The 16,081-nt window shown below is 41.9% G+C and overlaps 1 long non-coding RNA gene across 1 annotated transcript in view; it reads left to right on the top strand.

Moving 5' to 3' along the window:
* Positions 1–7,214: 7,214 nt before the first annotated feature.
* The window catches only part of LOC116688107 (uncharacterized), a 17,658-nt gene continuing 8,791 nt past the window's right edge, over positions 7,215–16,081 (top strand). Inside the window, exons 1-2 of the long non-coding RNA XR_004331710.1 lie at positions 7,215–7,230; positions 13,038–13,041. This is a non-coding gene — a long non-coding RNA (uncharacterized LOC116688107). The remainder of the gene's footprint in view (positions 7,231–13,037; positions 13,042–16,081) is intronic.

Below are 16,081 nucleotides of genomic sequence, written 5' to 3'. Positions count from 1 at the left end.
CTCTGTCTGTGGCTCTGTCTCTCTCTCTGGGTCTGTCTCTCTCTGTCTCCCCGTCTCTCTCTGGCTCTCCCTCTCTGTGCCTACCTCTAGTTCCTTTTCGGCTCCTTTTTCTTTGTCCCCTCTCCTCCCATCCCGTCGCTGTTGTTCCTCACCCTGTCTCCGACTTGCTTGCTGTCCTCTGTTGCGCCCTTGTTTCTGTCTGTCTTCTCGCTTAACTCTCCTCGCTCTGTTGTGTTGACTCTGTCTGTCTCTCTCTCTCCTCTTTCTGTTGTTTTCTCTCTGTTTCCACCCATCCGTTTTGCTCTCCGTCCTGGGTCTTTTTTCCCCCTTGCTTATTCCGTCCCGGGGTCCGTCTGTGTTCCTTTTGTGTCCTCTCGCACGCTTTGTTCTGTTTGTTTGTCTTCCCCATCTCTCGTCACGTCTCTCTCGCTTTCTAGGTGCTCTCTGGTTCTCCTCCCTGTGTCTGTCATGCTCTCTGTGCCTTTTTCCTCTCCGTGCCCCCGCTCAGCTCCTCACTCCTTGTGTTTGCCCTCCCTTCTCCCTCCTTTGCTTTCTCTCTGGTCCCTAGCGTCGCCCCTTTCTCCAGTCCTTGTTCTGAACTCACCTATGTCCAACCCTATTATGCCTTTTCTTTGTCTGTCCTTGTCCCATCCCTCTGCTCCTTCCCTCGCCTCCTGTCCTCCTCTCCTCTGCTCCTTGTTTCCTCAGTCCCTTTCCCTCCCGCGCTCCCTCGTTAGTTCCTCTTGCCGGGACTCCTTTGTCCAGCTCCCCTGTGTCCTTGTCCCCGTCGCAAGTTTGCCTCTGTCCCCAGTGGTCCGCTTCTCCTTGGTTTCCCCTGCCTTGGCCCCCCTCGTTTCCAGTTGTCTTTCCGCCCCGGTGTTTTTTGTTCCTTTTGGTGTTTTTGTTTTTTGACATTCTGAGGATCTGTCCTTTTGGGGGGGGGTGGTACTGTTTGGTTTGGGGTTTTGTTGGGGGTTATTTTCCCCGGTTTGGCTTCCCGTGTTCTGTGTCTGTTTTCCTCCCCATTCCGTCCCGTGTGTTCTGTCTTGTGATTCCGTACTGGCTGATTTGTCTACTTCCTGTTTATTTTGATATCCCTTCCCTGTCTTGTTGTGTCTAGGCTTGTCTAGCGTTCAACCTTGTGGTTGTCTGATTGTCCGCCCCCAACCTAATTTATTCCACCTGATGTCTCACCTGTTCCCCGTTCCCTCATTACTCCTAGTTAACCCAGTGTTTCCTTTGTCTCTTGTGTGATCATTCTAGTTTTGTTGTCCTGTTTGCTGTCGTCCTGTGACCGTCGTCATGCATTGCCATTCATGTGGTATGTTTTGCTTTTCTCTGCCTTACCTGCCCCTGTGACTGCTTGTTCCGTGTTTTTCCTGCGGGACTTTACCCTCCATTGCCATCCGCCTTCTCCCCCTTTTGGATTGGGATCTTGGATTTTGGTTTTGTTCCGTGTGTTTGGTTTTGTCTTTTGTTAACTGAATAACCCATGCTTTAGTTCTCCCTCTCTACTGGCTCATCTTGGGTCCTCCTTCCGTGCACCATAACAGAACAGAAATATCTGTAGAAACGCACTTTCAAATGTAACTGTCCTCGTTCAAAAGTGGTCCTTTTTATATTCATTTATATCTTTAATTTTGTTGGAATATGGTATTTGTTTTTAAATTCCAAGAAGCAATTTGTTGTATTTAGCCGAATACTGAAGCAGCAGAAATGCGAACTGTTAGTATATCTATTTCTGTGCCATAGCTGTACAAGTAGGTCGTTCATTGTGATTTCAACAGTTACTCGCATGTTTCCCTCCATGTCCGTGCAGCGCTACTTAAAAGTTTTGAAATGATCGTAGTATGTTGTATTGGGAAATTTTAGTCTGCAAGTAATTACTGCAGCTGTCAAATGATGTGAGGTAAAAAATAGCATTTAGCTATACCCCAAATTCAGATTACAATCAATTTTTGCAAAGCACTAAATGAAATCATAACTATTTACCAAATTTTGGTTATTACAACCATTATTACACTTATGCGTTTATTTAAAGTTTTATTTTATTTTCATTAAACCCTGTATTCATAACGCAAGACAGAGACAACTAATCACGTGGGGAAATTAGGGATGCACATTGACCGCAATTTTAGCAAAATCCAACATGGACGAGTGCAATAACCAATCACGGAGGGGGCTTTTGTTAAAGCAAAATATTGTCAACATTCTGAATTAGAGTACTGGGTGGGCTGCAGGATGGTCCTGGGACTACAGATCGTATCTATCCCCATTTTTTAGCTTTAATACTTTCAATGAAATGTAAATAATTGCACAAAAATGCTCATTCCCTACGCGCAGACAAGTACCACCATTTATTCACATTGTGCAATGAAGCTATAAAATAATGGAGTGTCTTACTCACGTCTTAATTTGACGTTCTTGTTGAGGTTATGTCCAATGAGGTTTAAGGCAACACACACATTAAAGCTTTCCTTTACCGTTCATCCGTACACTTGGAACATAAAACAAGACCTATCGTTATATTCTTAAGACTGTTTACTACAGTCCAGATTTCTAGTAGTCAGAGTTAAATATACAATGCTAGTTTATTGCTGGATAGACACGTATCAACGACCCAGCCGAGCCTACCTAAGTCAGGGTTAGCCAAACCCTGGGGTAAAATGAAGAAAGTCTATGCATTAACTACAATTACATTTTTAAAAAAACTCGCACACTGTATTTGCATCTACGTGCGCGTTGTGCCGAGTAAGTGGAGGGGGGGGGTGTTGGAATCCATGAACCCAAAGATTAGCTAACACCAAACTGGACTTAACCTAGACTTTTGAACTGGTTGGAACTCAACAAACAGCCATCCGCGAAACCCTCCCGTCTCAAATGGACTGCGTGCTGTCTGAAGTCACACGCAAAGCCCCCCCCCCACTCAGTCTCTCCCAGATCATTCCTAATGCTGTGTCAGAAGCTTAGTTTTCCAATCCCACAGTTCTTTATGACAATTAAGTGATTTGATGAAAGATGCCTTATGGGAACATAATAATTCGATGGATTTCAGATATCGACTGCAGGGGAATACGTGTCACCTCTGCGGATTATCTTGATCGATACACGGCGTATCTGCGATTAAACGCTGATGGAAACGTTATTATTGAACTCGTGGAAGAAATGCCGACAAAGGTAGGACCCAGCCTGGGACTTCCTCCGGTAGTCACAGAACGCCAACAGCGAGACATTTCTCTACTAAGAGGTTGTGTCTTGCCTGACGTAAAATAAAAGAAGCAATTTCAACCGCATCCTGTTCATCGCGACTTGTGTTTGAATAGGCGTCGTTGTTTTCTTTTATAGCTTGATATCGTGTTCAGCTGGCACAAAGCACTATTTATTTTATTTTACCTTATATTAACCAGAAGAGAAAACTCATTGAATTAAAATATCTCTTTCCAAGAGTGTCCTTGCCAATGATAGCCACACAACAACAAGGTTTGCAGACTATACAAAACATATATCATGAACATAAAACATAAAACACTTTTGCTGTTATAAAATAGTGAGTAACAAGGTCATAAAATATCTAATTTCCACATAGTGAATTAACACAGGATCGTGTGCAATAATCAATCACACATCTCCAGCCCGTTGTGTTCAGCCTCCTGTCATGTAAAATGTACTTTAAAGCAGCCAGTGAAACCATCTCCTGAAGATTCAGAAATTTGCGCTTTCCGAGCATAGGGTGGCCGCGTACTTCAACGCCCTTTTCCTAATTCAAATCCGGACTTGAGGGACGAATAACAGTGATGAGTCAGTCAGAACGAGACAATATCGTCCTTCCTGACTTCTATTATGTGTAGGTTGAAGTATGGGAAGCGCCAGCATGCCCTATATACATTAGAGTGTACCAGTGATTAAGTTCTACAACTTAACTAGAAAACTATACAACTTGTCCATGTGGATCTGTGTGGTAGACGGCGCGATCCATTTTAGAAAAACTTTATTCCGCAAACGTTTGCGTTGAATGTTGGGGCATGGTGCGAAAATGAATGGAAACACACTTAAACATGCTAAAATTCCATTTGATGACAGTTGATCGCAAAACGCATGTGATTCATTACACCGGTTTTTATTTGCTTTAACCTTTGGATGGAACCCCGCTTCACCATGCTTTATTCGCCTTATTTTTTTTTTTAACCGAACTTCGATAATTGATTGACAAGTAATGGAAACTAGCTAGTGTCAAGGCATTTCCCATGTGAATTTACAACTTCTTACCTCCAACATTCCGGGGCACAACGCCAGACATAAAAAACTGCTGACCAGAAAACGCTGTTTCTTTGCATTTATTCACGACACGTTTTTTCTTCGGAAATGTATTCAATAATAAAAAAAAAAAAAAAAAAAACATTGTCTATATCGAAATACAGCAAATTATTAGTTCGTTGCCTTTTAGTTGAACATTACCATTTACAATATGCACACCATGGTTGCTGATATTGTTTGTGTGACTCAATCAACTCTACTACATACAGTTCGCGTAGATTGATTTTGAACCAAATTTACAAGTAGAACAGTAGAACAGTTGAATGGCTCCGTGTACTTTTTTTCTATAGGAATCGGATTTTTTCAGTTCCGATTGTCGAAAGCACTTGTGTGTTTGTGACAGACATCCCTTGTGAAGGCAACACTTTCTATGCTCCTTGCGGTTAGTTCTTTTAGTTTAAGAATCTTTTGATCGTCACACCTTATTTTTAAGACATGTCACTGGCTGGAGGAACCCCATGCAACAGTGATGACCGACAAAGACGTGGACCTATCATGTTGTGGAGGAATGAGGATGATGAGAGAAGAATGAATGCCGATGTGATGATTGGAGCTGGAGCTTGAGTTATTGTGGTCACGTGTGGTGGTATGGGCGTTGCGATCGGGTTACGTGGAAAGGAGGAAACGTCCCAGGCAGGTTGGATGGAGGCAGATAGATGTGGTTTTGGGAATATGTGGAGAAAGATCAGGAAGGGAGACAGCTGTGCTACAAGATGAAGTGAGGAATAATGGCTTAATAAAAATGTGTTTTTGTTCTGATTGTTTGTGTCCAAGCCACCACCCTTGTCCGCTCCTCCCCGGGCTGTCCCTCGCCGTCAGTTTCTCACCTCAACAATGGGTTTCGAAACACCATTTTGGCTCTAATGATCCTTTCAGCCTGTTGGTGCTATGACATGTCTGCCTCCTTCACCCCTCTCTGTGATCTGGTGTTGTGTACCAAAAGCTGTGAAAAAACAATGTTCAAAAATGCAACCTACGCAGTGCTCTTTTGTTTGGGATTGAGGGAGGTCCCTCCGATTGATGTAAAAGAAATTAGAAAATATTATGGTAAAATGCATGATTTGCACAGCGCATGAAAGCCTGGACGGGGAGGCAACCGGCTCGAATAGGCCAAATTATTCCCCTCATTTTTATCTTCTGCCTTGACCCTTGGGTAAAACAATGCAGTGAAACACTGCAAAAGGTCGATGTGTACACCCACGCAGACTGTACTGATTTTTTATCAACAAAATGCCTTAAGAAAGCTTACGACAGTTGTACTTCATCATTCTCACTTATACATTTCCTCCATTATAGTCATGTGCACTAGGGCTACTGTAACAACTAACTTTTTGGGTTCAATTACCTGTAATTTGCCAAATGTAAATATACGGTGTGGATTTATTAAACAGCACACAAATTCTGGATGCGGTACTGAATCAAAAAATGGCCTTCTGTCCTTCTCTCTTTCCTGCCCCCAATGCACGTATTGACTCATCGCTGCACAGTATTGATGCACTGCCCTTTCGTTACAGGTGATGTTGAAACATTGGTATGTATTAATAATCATGAGGTTTAACAGGAGAACCCTGCGTTCATAACGAAGCGTCTGCGGCGTAGGGACTCAGCGGCAAAAATGACAGACTTCATGGAACAGTTTATTTATTTTGTTTTAACAGCCACATCTTTGAAAGCCCATGAAAAATAACATACATTTTGCTGGAACAAAGACTTGGGTAAATGTTCTGAAGGATAGTATTTGCACTAAATCAAACGCTTCAGGGCCAGCCGCACGGAGTCCAGTTGTGGCCGTTTTGACAACCCGCGCATGACATATTCTGAAAACTGTTCTACCCTCTGGAACGCATGGAGCATGGACTTTTTCCCTGTTTTACCGGGAGATCGCTCCTTCCCGCCGTACGCTTCCCGCCTCGCAGCCACCAAAGGTCTTGGAGATCTGCGTTGAAGGTTTTCAGCCCGGTGTTTGTCTCCCAGACGACCTGAAAATTTAAAATGAAAACCTTTTTTCAAGGTCACGTTCGTCTTTTTCACACCCTTTTTGTTGGTTTTCCCCCCTCCCCGATTTGTCCACTTTTTTCAAAGACTTGTTTGACTTGTTCCGAGCCTTTGAATTTTGTGTTGGTTTTTCTCCCCAATTTTTTAAAGTTATTTTTGTTAATCTGTCACTGTTTTGCAGTCTTTTTCATATTCTGTCACTTCAATTTGACCTTGTTCCATTTTTAGTCACTTTCTTTGACATTTTGTTACCATTGTGTTCTACAATCTTTTCACTTCTTGTCCCTTTTCTTGGACATTTGTTTACCGTTTTGTCACTGTTTGGACATTTCTGTTACTTTTTCAACATCTTTTTCCCCTTTTGTTACTTGCAATTAATTTGACATTGTTTACTTTTAAGTTCACTTTTTTTTTACATTTTTGTTACCTTTTATCTGCATCTTTTTCACTTTTGGTCCTTTAATTTGACTTCCACTTTAGTCGTTTTCATTCATTTTGCCAATTTTTTTCTCCTCCAAAGGCTATATATGTCCAAAAACTACAACTTCAATTAAAGTGTGAAACTGATCATTTATTTCACTTGAGGAGTGTTTGTTGGGGAACCATCCCCGTCCTTTTTTTTTAACTTTGTTGAAAGAAACCCAATTTCTGTATATAAAACTTTTGGAAGGGGGTCAAATTTTGACCCAAGCACACAGGAGGGTTTATTATACTTTATTAACCCCAAGGGATAGCAAAACACTTCTGCTACCATCATCAATCCAAGCTCCTGATGAAAGGAGGGTTTGACCTTCATTTCCCTTTCTTTGCCAAGAGTTAGATTAAACAAGATCTGTACCTCTGGTGTTTGTAATGTAAACTACAGACAGCAGCCGGACTTTAGCTAGTCATAGGCAACTGTCAAACAGCTAGCCTGGCTGTGTCCGAAGATCATAACCCACTGCCATACTCCCTGAAGCCACTATTCTAACTTAGTGATATCGAACTTTGGTGCGGAGGTTTACTTGGGACAAAGCCAAGTGTAGATATACCCTTTTTCAAGTTGTTATTCCTATCTGCAAGAAAGCCAATATATCTATTTCCAAAATGTGGGACTATTTGGTAAAGCACAATATAATTTTTTAGCGTGTGTTCATTTTTTTTTCATGTTAGAAATGATTATCACAGCTTGGTCTGAAATTTTTGTGCCGTGTTTGTCTGGGCAGCTGCCGTAAGGGGTTTTATAGGGCTTATTTTTACTGAAATGCGCTGCCTGTGCGGTTTAACCCTCTGTTTTTCCTTGGGTCAAATTGACCCGTTTTCAGTGCTTTTCTTTGTTTTTTGCACAAAAACTGGTTGAAAAATAAGCGTTGAAAAATTCAACCGATTAAAATTCAAAAAACCTTGCAAACAACATGAAAAAACACCCTCAACTTTGAAAAGTGAACAAAAATGTCGGAAAATAGCGATATACGTTTGAAAAAAGTGACGCGAACAACCGTTTTTTTTTTCATGTGGACGGGAAAGACACCCAAGTTCAACAGAAGCGCTTTGAGAGCCGCTGAGACTGAAGTCCAAACGTATAACAGTCGGGGTCTAAAAAATCCAACCATGAGCGGAAAGATGCTAGCGCAACAAAGCCGTCTTCAGAGTTGACACTTTCACATGACATTCATTTTTATTTTTGTATAAAAACATATGAATTATCCCCCAGTAAAATAAAGGGTGGCCCCTCCCCCCAAGCGCAGGCTGGTACTTACCTCACCATGCCCCGGACAGGCCCCTTTTAAGAACCCTGGGATATTTGTCACCTGATCCATTACTTTCAGCTCTAATTCTCCTGTGGAATGAAAGGCCGAGACTTGGGCTGTGCCCCTACGTGCACGTAGGCTGCCCCTGCTTTGTGATTCTCACGAGTCCGTGTCTATCACCCAGCCGTTGGTGTTGCTTCTTTGCTCTCAGGAGCTGGGAGTGCAGTAGAGCTCACATTTTCCAATTATGATCTGTGTGTACCTGGGCAATAGTGGCCACCCCTGTACAACACCTGTTTACCTTGTAAAATTCAAACTTGAATAAAAGTTCTAGATTCGCCAGTAGAGGTTGTTCATTTGGGATTATGTGAATGGTGTTTCATGTGCCCTTAAACAAGATTGGCCAACAACACCTGGAATTGACACGGAGGGTCCCCTCCTCCCATAGCCTATGACCTCACTTATTAGCATGAAATTAATTGTGTACCTGACCGGCATGGTTTTCCATTGATAAAAAAACCTTTGCTAAAATAAAGAAAGAACCAGTTTGGCCTTTTTTGTATTTGCCTACTGACTGGCAGTTCAAACCCAAAGTGAAATAACTCATATGGTTTCAGAAACAATGTTTTTTCATGGTCTGGTATTGTGTTACGAGGTAGGGCACTGACACGGTGGTGTTAAACCGAAAGGTTAGGTGATATATAAAAATAATCCACAAGGGGTAGAGTAGGAATTTTATTTTGTTATTTCTTATGAAGAAGAACTTCTTTTGACATTTATTTTATCCCATTTATGCACGATTCCTCTGTAGGTTTATATAGCACAGCCAAGTAACCTGCTAGTTTGACTTATGCACAAAGACGGGACAAGAGGGTTGTAACACAATCCCCTACAAGCACCTCTAAAGCTCACCAACTAACATGTAGATCTTCTTTGTTTAATCTGTGCGAAAACTGCACTGTACCAATGTTGACCAAAGCCAATATCTTAGGGTACAGTAACCAGCTGTATCTTTACAAGTGCCTAGTAAGTGGATTTTATTTCCATTGAACAGAGCCAGAGCGCTGTTTCCTCTGTTTCAAGTTTTAATGCTAAGCTACCTAAGCTACCGCGACTACGGCTGAACCCTATGTACTGTGGGACATTGGACTGGTATCGATCCCAACTGTAAAAATTGACGCAGTATCTGTGACGTCACCAATAGTTTCAAGTGTATAGAATAACTCCCTTTTGGAGCCTGCCTCATGTGACCACTGAGGAGGCCCGGTGGTATTTTTATCTTCTCACTCCACGCTTTACTACAAGCAAAATACGACTAATAATAATCAACATCATTTCCGAAAATGTGTTATCAGTCGGCAAGCCTGATTAACTACTATTATCAACCTTATCGCTTTTGTTATTTTTTGCACCCCTGTTTATCTTGTACTTTCTGAAACTGACCTCATTTGACCACCGCATCAAACCTGGTATTGATCATAGCACAAAGACCAAGACAATCAGTTGCGAATGCAACACGGGCTATTACGATCCACCCTTGGGCGGAACTTTGCAAAACTGAACATGCAACGCATAAGGACCGACTCTCCAAGAGCCTGGGTTTGGGTCTATCAAACAATTGTTTCCTGTTCCGTGCGTAGCCTGGGTTGATGTCTCCTGCCTAACACAAATGCATAAATGCCTTCTTTTAAATCATGGAGTCATAACCGTACCTATCATCACAACCTAGATGCCGATTTGCTCTTAGCGGCCTGAGATGTTTGACATCTGCAACAGAGATGCAGATTCAACATAAAGGGTTTTAAGGTTGGTAGGTGAAAAATATTTTAGTTAAAATGCTACATTTTAGTATTCAAATGATTATATAGCTATATGTTTCAGACATGACTGCCTACTAAATGCTTTTCCTCCTTCATAGACCAGAAATGCATAACCTTTAAATGCACCAGACATCCTCTGACACGACATTGCCTCAATGCCCCATCACAACTGTTGGCAACCAGGTGCCAATTTTACACTACTTGGACAGACCACACGCAACATAAACTAGTACTTTTGGGTCATGCTTTGTGTCTACCTGATGAATGTAAATCCACTTGAATCGTCCCTTTGGCTCAGCTTGGTCACCAACATCCTAGAGAAGAATCTCGGTTTTTTCTTTACCTATGTCCAGCTAACTTGATCTGTCTGGGTTGGCAACGTCCAGAGGTTTTTAGAGCTGTTCGCTGCACATAAATGACACTATGAGAGCGAGGAAATGACCGGATTTCCATTAGATAAATGACGCTGAACATGGTCCGTACAGCTGAGGCAATCTGCAGAGGTTGAAATAGTTTCTTCTGTGTATCATGACAAAGAGGGACCCTCATTAAAATTCAAGTAGCATTGTGTCCATTGTACAAAATAATTCATTGTTCCACCTTAAATTCATAATCACATATCATCATCTTTTGTCATAGATTCAGGCCTTCCAATGTGGAGTTGTAGTGGCACGAAGCCTTGTAACAGACCCAGTGACCTTCCCCGTTGACCTTGTGTTTCTGTCCGGGTTAAGAGTTGCAGACTTGGCCTCTTGAATGTAAATTGGTTTTCACCATTGCTCTTACTACACTCTGGTAGACAAAACTGAACATGTCATTCCTCCATTTCAAAGTATTGGAATGTACTTGCCAACAGATCCTCATGCCATTGGCTGAGAGATTTACCACGCCTCCCCTGAATGGGGTTTTACAGTGTAACCATGGATTCTCAGCAAGTCCAAAGAACTTACACTGACAAGAGATAACTCAGAAATGTGTGGGCTACTTTGTGATCTTGCTAGCGACATGCCTTATGGGACGTCAATGTTGGTCATTTTGTCCACGTGAAACCGGCTGCTGCAGGACCATGCCGACATGTCTATCCATCTGTTTGGTTAATCCTGCTGTCTCATGCCTATTCACAGGTCTTGATAACCGGGTCTTAGTGCTGGCCACACAGTCACTGTATTTCCATGAACATCCCATATATCTTCACACGATGATCACCCCGATCAACTCTGTAGTGCACAGTTTAGGTACACCATAGCCAACAGGTCTGTTTTGGATCCCCCTTCACCAAGTGCATTCCACTGTTGCACTACAATGTGCCCGGCACTGTGCTCGGCCCCAATGGTTTTGTAGGGATTATTATCATTATTCTGATCTATTTTTGTCTCTTACAAATAGTTGTCTGTTATTACAATGTGCACCTGATTTCTTAAACAGCATCTTGGCAAACGCAACACAAAATCGTTAACCAAGCAAAACTTTTGCGGATTATACAACACGCCGCTGATCCTTCAGCCGTTATTTGGCACAGCGGGAATGCGAACACGCTGATGTTTTAGCAGATAACAATTACTTCAACTCCGGCTGGGGACCTTTGTGCACGTAAGCCCGCGTTATTCTCTCTCTCTCTCTGTCTCCTTATTCCTTTTATCTTTTCTCTATTGCTCTCTAACGTGCATAAAGCATTACACAAACGAAAGAAGACTTGATGAAGAGGTGCAAGAGAGTTGGAAAGCACGACCCCCACCGGAAAAAATTGGGATTTTTTGGTTCGGGTCGGTCAGGTTATACAATTTAATTCCATTCAGTGTTTATTTATAGTTCAATGTACAGAACAAGTTATCTCAAGACAACTTTACGATAGAGTAGGTCAGACCAAACTCTATAATTTAACAAGGACCCAACGTTTCTAGGAAAGTTTCCCCCCGATCAAGTAAACAGTGCGACAGTGGCGAGAAAAACTCCTTTTAGGGCAACCTGGGACAGACCCAAGCTCTTGGAGGCCAGTGTCCGGGACTGACGGGTGGTGTGGGGTTTAAATGAAGAGTGGCAATAACAGACAGAGTAAAGATAATGAATTTGCTAACACTTAAAAAAGGGTAGTTTTTTTTTTGCAGTATTCATAATGGCATTAAGCATGACACTGCATCGGCATTACCAGGCACAGCAGAGCGAGCGGATTTAGCAGGGCTTCGCAGGCCGTGTATCGGGACCACGGCGACAGTTTACAGTGCGCTACGATTAAAAAGTCTGTCTACCCAAGTCACATCCTACAAAATTACACATCCATTCATATTACGGGGATTTTCAGTCTTGTCCACATTGCCCATCCCTGGAGCGTACCGCTCAGCTGTAATAATATATAAAAGGTACTGGTGAAGTAACACCCCTGTCAACATGAAGAAAAACTGTGACTTCTCTGCAAGTAATGTTTCACTGGTCGTTTTAAAATCCGATGGAGCCACCTCCGTTTGAGGCGCTGCGTTTTTATTCCAGCACATTGTTTGTGTTTTTTTCAAAACTTTACTTTCACTGACACAACCAACCAACCAAACATTGGCAGCGTCATCATACACAGCTCAGCGAAAAAAAATACTTTCTTTTTTTTTTTTTTCCTTTCTGAACACCGCGTCATTCAGCAACAAGTGTGTTGAAGTGTTCTAATCATATTTGACAGGCTGCGGTGCTTGATGCTCGCTGATACCTGTTCCCATGACCTCTGCCCCGGTCCCTCTGCCGACATGTGTAAACGCTTTCCACATTTTAAGAATAGAAAAACACGGAAAGTAAGTTCCCACAAAAATAAAACCAAACTCTTTGATTCATCCCCAATCTCCTCAGAAGCCTCGACAATTGAACCTCTGTGTGACCTTCTAAGCCTTTCGGTGGCAACTCTGAATCCCTCTCACTGCTTATAGCTTGGCCCTCTTCTCAAGAGCCTTAACCCCGCCACCTCCGAAGCCAGTGCAGGTTTACAAAAAATTAAACTTGTCTGAATTTAAACTCTTTGACACAACAGTCCAACAGGGTTACTTCTGCCTGTGAAAACGAATGTGGAAAGTAAGTTGAAGATGTTTCCTTTCAATTCTGCTTTGCTGGTTTGTTTTCATGTTGGTTTCCTTCTACTAAATATGTTACATAACTGAAGTGAAATTCAGGACGGTTGGTGAGACCGATTTTTGTCTTTAAGGGCTGTAGCCCGGCTCAGTTGGGCGATAGAAATAAAATTTGTAATTATAGAAATGAATAATGGGTATTTAACGCTCTAAAGGTGGCTAGATTTTGCCGATGGAAAAACTTGCATTGGCTATTTTTAAAAATGGGGTCCTGTTACACCTTCTATCACGCTATTTGAATACACTGGTTTCTATTGGTACCATCACGATCTCCCCTAGCATTCCTGAGTTGAAAGAATTGGTGTGATTGGAAACCTAAGCCTCTTGTGGATTCAGTGACCCAGGTAGTTTCAGGTGTGTACACAATAGTCCATTTTATTCGTCAACCCTTTTTTTTAAATCTCATTGTGTGAAATGACCTGTGGACATGAAACCAGCTGAGGGCTGAATCATAACCAGCCTTTTGAAACAAAAAAGTCATTATGTCAAAGGAAATTGCTCGGATTTCATGTATGTTATAATGAAGGAACCTATCATGTCAGTTTTCTCACCTTCCATCCCCTGTACCCCAAAAAAACTACACCATTGGAGATTTTCTTCTCTTTTTCACCTTGCTTCAATAAACAAGCCACCACCTGCCACTGCATTTCTCCCCAAACAGTCACCAGCGCCTGCAACCGCCCATTTAATGATGATGGCGAAAGTGGTTTGCTTGGCATGCTGGTGTGCGGTGTCTTGTTAGGGAAACTAACAAGACAGGACCATTAAGAGGATGGGCGGAGAACCCAAGACACATTACAAGAAACGGTAGCCACAATACACATGGAAGACAGCCTACAATCACCAAACACAACACAATACACAAAATGGCCACAAGATGGCACAAAGGCATTCGTCCCAGCAGGAGCCTGACAGTACCTAGCAAATTATACGTCGTTTTTACTCATTTGAAAGGTGTCTCCGTTTTGACAGGGACGTCTGAAGATCTGTAGAGTGGATTCGAATGTTCCTGCGGGTGCAAGTTTGCTTTAAATTCAGTCTTAGTTGAAAGTGGACTGATACCGATTCACAGGTGGGAACACACAGGCATTGTTTCTTTCTGCATTTGTTTACTCCAATCTGTAAGCCTGATTTCCGGAACCCAACAGAAGGTATTGTCTCATACAGTTGTTTTTGCACTTTTTGAAGAACTGGGTATAGATTCCGCTGACACTGTCTGATGTGTGGATAACAAGAATGATCCTATTAACTCAATAACGGACTGTAGCTACACTGTATAAGATCTCTGTACACTGTCTGGTGGTTTATGATCTTGTATTAGAACAGCAATGAGACATCTACACGGATATCTCTGGTAGGAAAGACCTGGACATTGTCCTCTTTGTGAAGACTTCTTTAACGTGTTCACTTCGTGGAGGACACCTGTTGACAGAAGATGTCACAAAGTTGTCACTCTTCCAGACTACTGCACCTGCATGTCCGTTAAAAAGGAGTCATTGTTTGTTAAAACAGTCGAAGTGGTTTTTACAGCTCTACAGTTTACCACCACACACACACACACACCACACACACACACACACATCAACAGCAGTGATGTATACAGACAGGATCTGTCGCATTTTAACACATGATGTTTTCTATGAAACAGAAGGTTTTTGTGTTGCTGCTGAAGCATTGAAGTCATTCTCGACAATCAACCAATTTTGATAAGAAGTACAACAGCTACAACTCTCTGGCATCATATAGTTTTGATTTAATTTAGCTTAAATAGACATTATAGTTTTGTTTGTATTTGCTTTTTTGTAGAGGAAGAGTTTATCCAGCACGATAACTCAAATTTAACTTCCAACTCCTAATTGTTCCTCTGAAAGGCATCAATTCCCTAATTATTTTATTTTCCCAAAGTGAGTACTACTACTTCTACTTGATATTTTTATTTCAAGAAGGTATTACTCCAGGCAACCTGAGTCTTAATTGTAATTCCTGTTGTTCGACGTCCCTCCGGTCCTCTATAAATACTCCAATGCTTTAACCATTTGTCACTAATACTGGGATGTTTTTCAGGAAATATTGCCCCTCTAATAAAACAAACATTTAGGTCCTAATATAAGTAATTAAAAGCACTTAATTAAGGTCACCCTATAATTAACGATTTTCAGACCTTAGTTTTTAATGATCTTGTAGATCTTTGAAACCCCTTCATCCCTTGGCCTTTTGTTGTCACTCACACCATTCTAAGCATTGAATCCCCGAAAAGGCTTTAAAAAAAAAAACCATTTTTGAAAGTAACATGCTGCTGCTTCCAAGCGAAAATTAAAATCCCTAACGTATGGCACTTTGTGGCCTTGTACAAATGCTTTCCCCAAATTAACCATTTCTGTTTTTTTCCCCTTGTGACCTTCAAGCAAGGCTTGAGAAGCAAGTCAGCTTCGGGAATCGTCATTTAAAGCTATTTGTTCATCATTTGAGACGGTTTTAACTAAACTTTAGTACAAAAACTAGAATGTTTTTAGGTAGAGTAGTTCTCTGTGGCATCAATGCTTTTTGAAACAAGTCTGGGAATCCTGTTAGTGTCCTTTTCAAATGGTGCGCCTTGTAGACATTCCTTTGGGGATGAGCACATGCTGAGCATTGGGTTTCCGCCCATTAAAATTTGCTAATGGTCTGTCAGTGCCAAACTGTTTTCTTGGCTATTGACTCCTTGTTTTAAGGTTCTGACCCCCACGTGCGACAACGCTGGTGACCAAATAGAGTAGTGCCGGCTGGCTGTTGTTGTTGTGTATGGTTCGTCCCACACACTACTGATGCCCCTGTTTGTGAATTAATAAATTGTTAAATTGCCAATGTGTCTTGGTTTCTTCTTCAATTTCAATCATCCAATCCCACCAAACCTAACGAGTCAATGGCCGAAAAGCTGTTTGGCATTGGCAAGATATTTGCAAATTTGTTCACTGGCGCAACCCACATACTCAGCTTGCTGCTCGTCCCACAAATGCATGTTCCTTTAATGGGCCCTATTTGAAAGGGAACTAAACAGGCTTTCCAACGTATAGATTATTGCAAAAGCATTGTGACCACAGAAAAAAAGAAAAATCGACCAAACCAAAATTTCCCTACT

Source organism: Etheostoma spectabile, chromosome 4 (assembly GCF_008692095.1).
Source record: "Etheostoma spectabile isolate EspeVRDwgs_2016 chromosome 4, UIUC_Espe_1.0, whole genome shotgun sequence".
Taxonomy (NCBI): Eukaryota; Metazoa; Chordata; class Actinopteri; order Perciformes; family Percidae; genus Etheostoma; species Etheostoma spectabile.
This window is presented reverse-complemented; position numbering and strand designations above follow the sequence as displayed.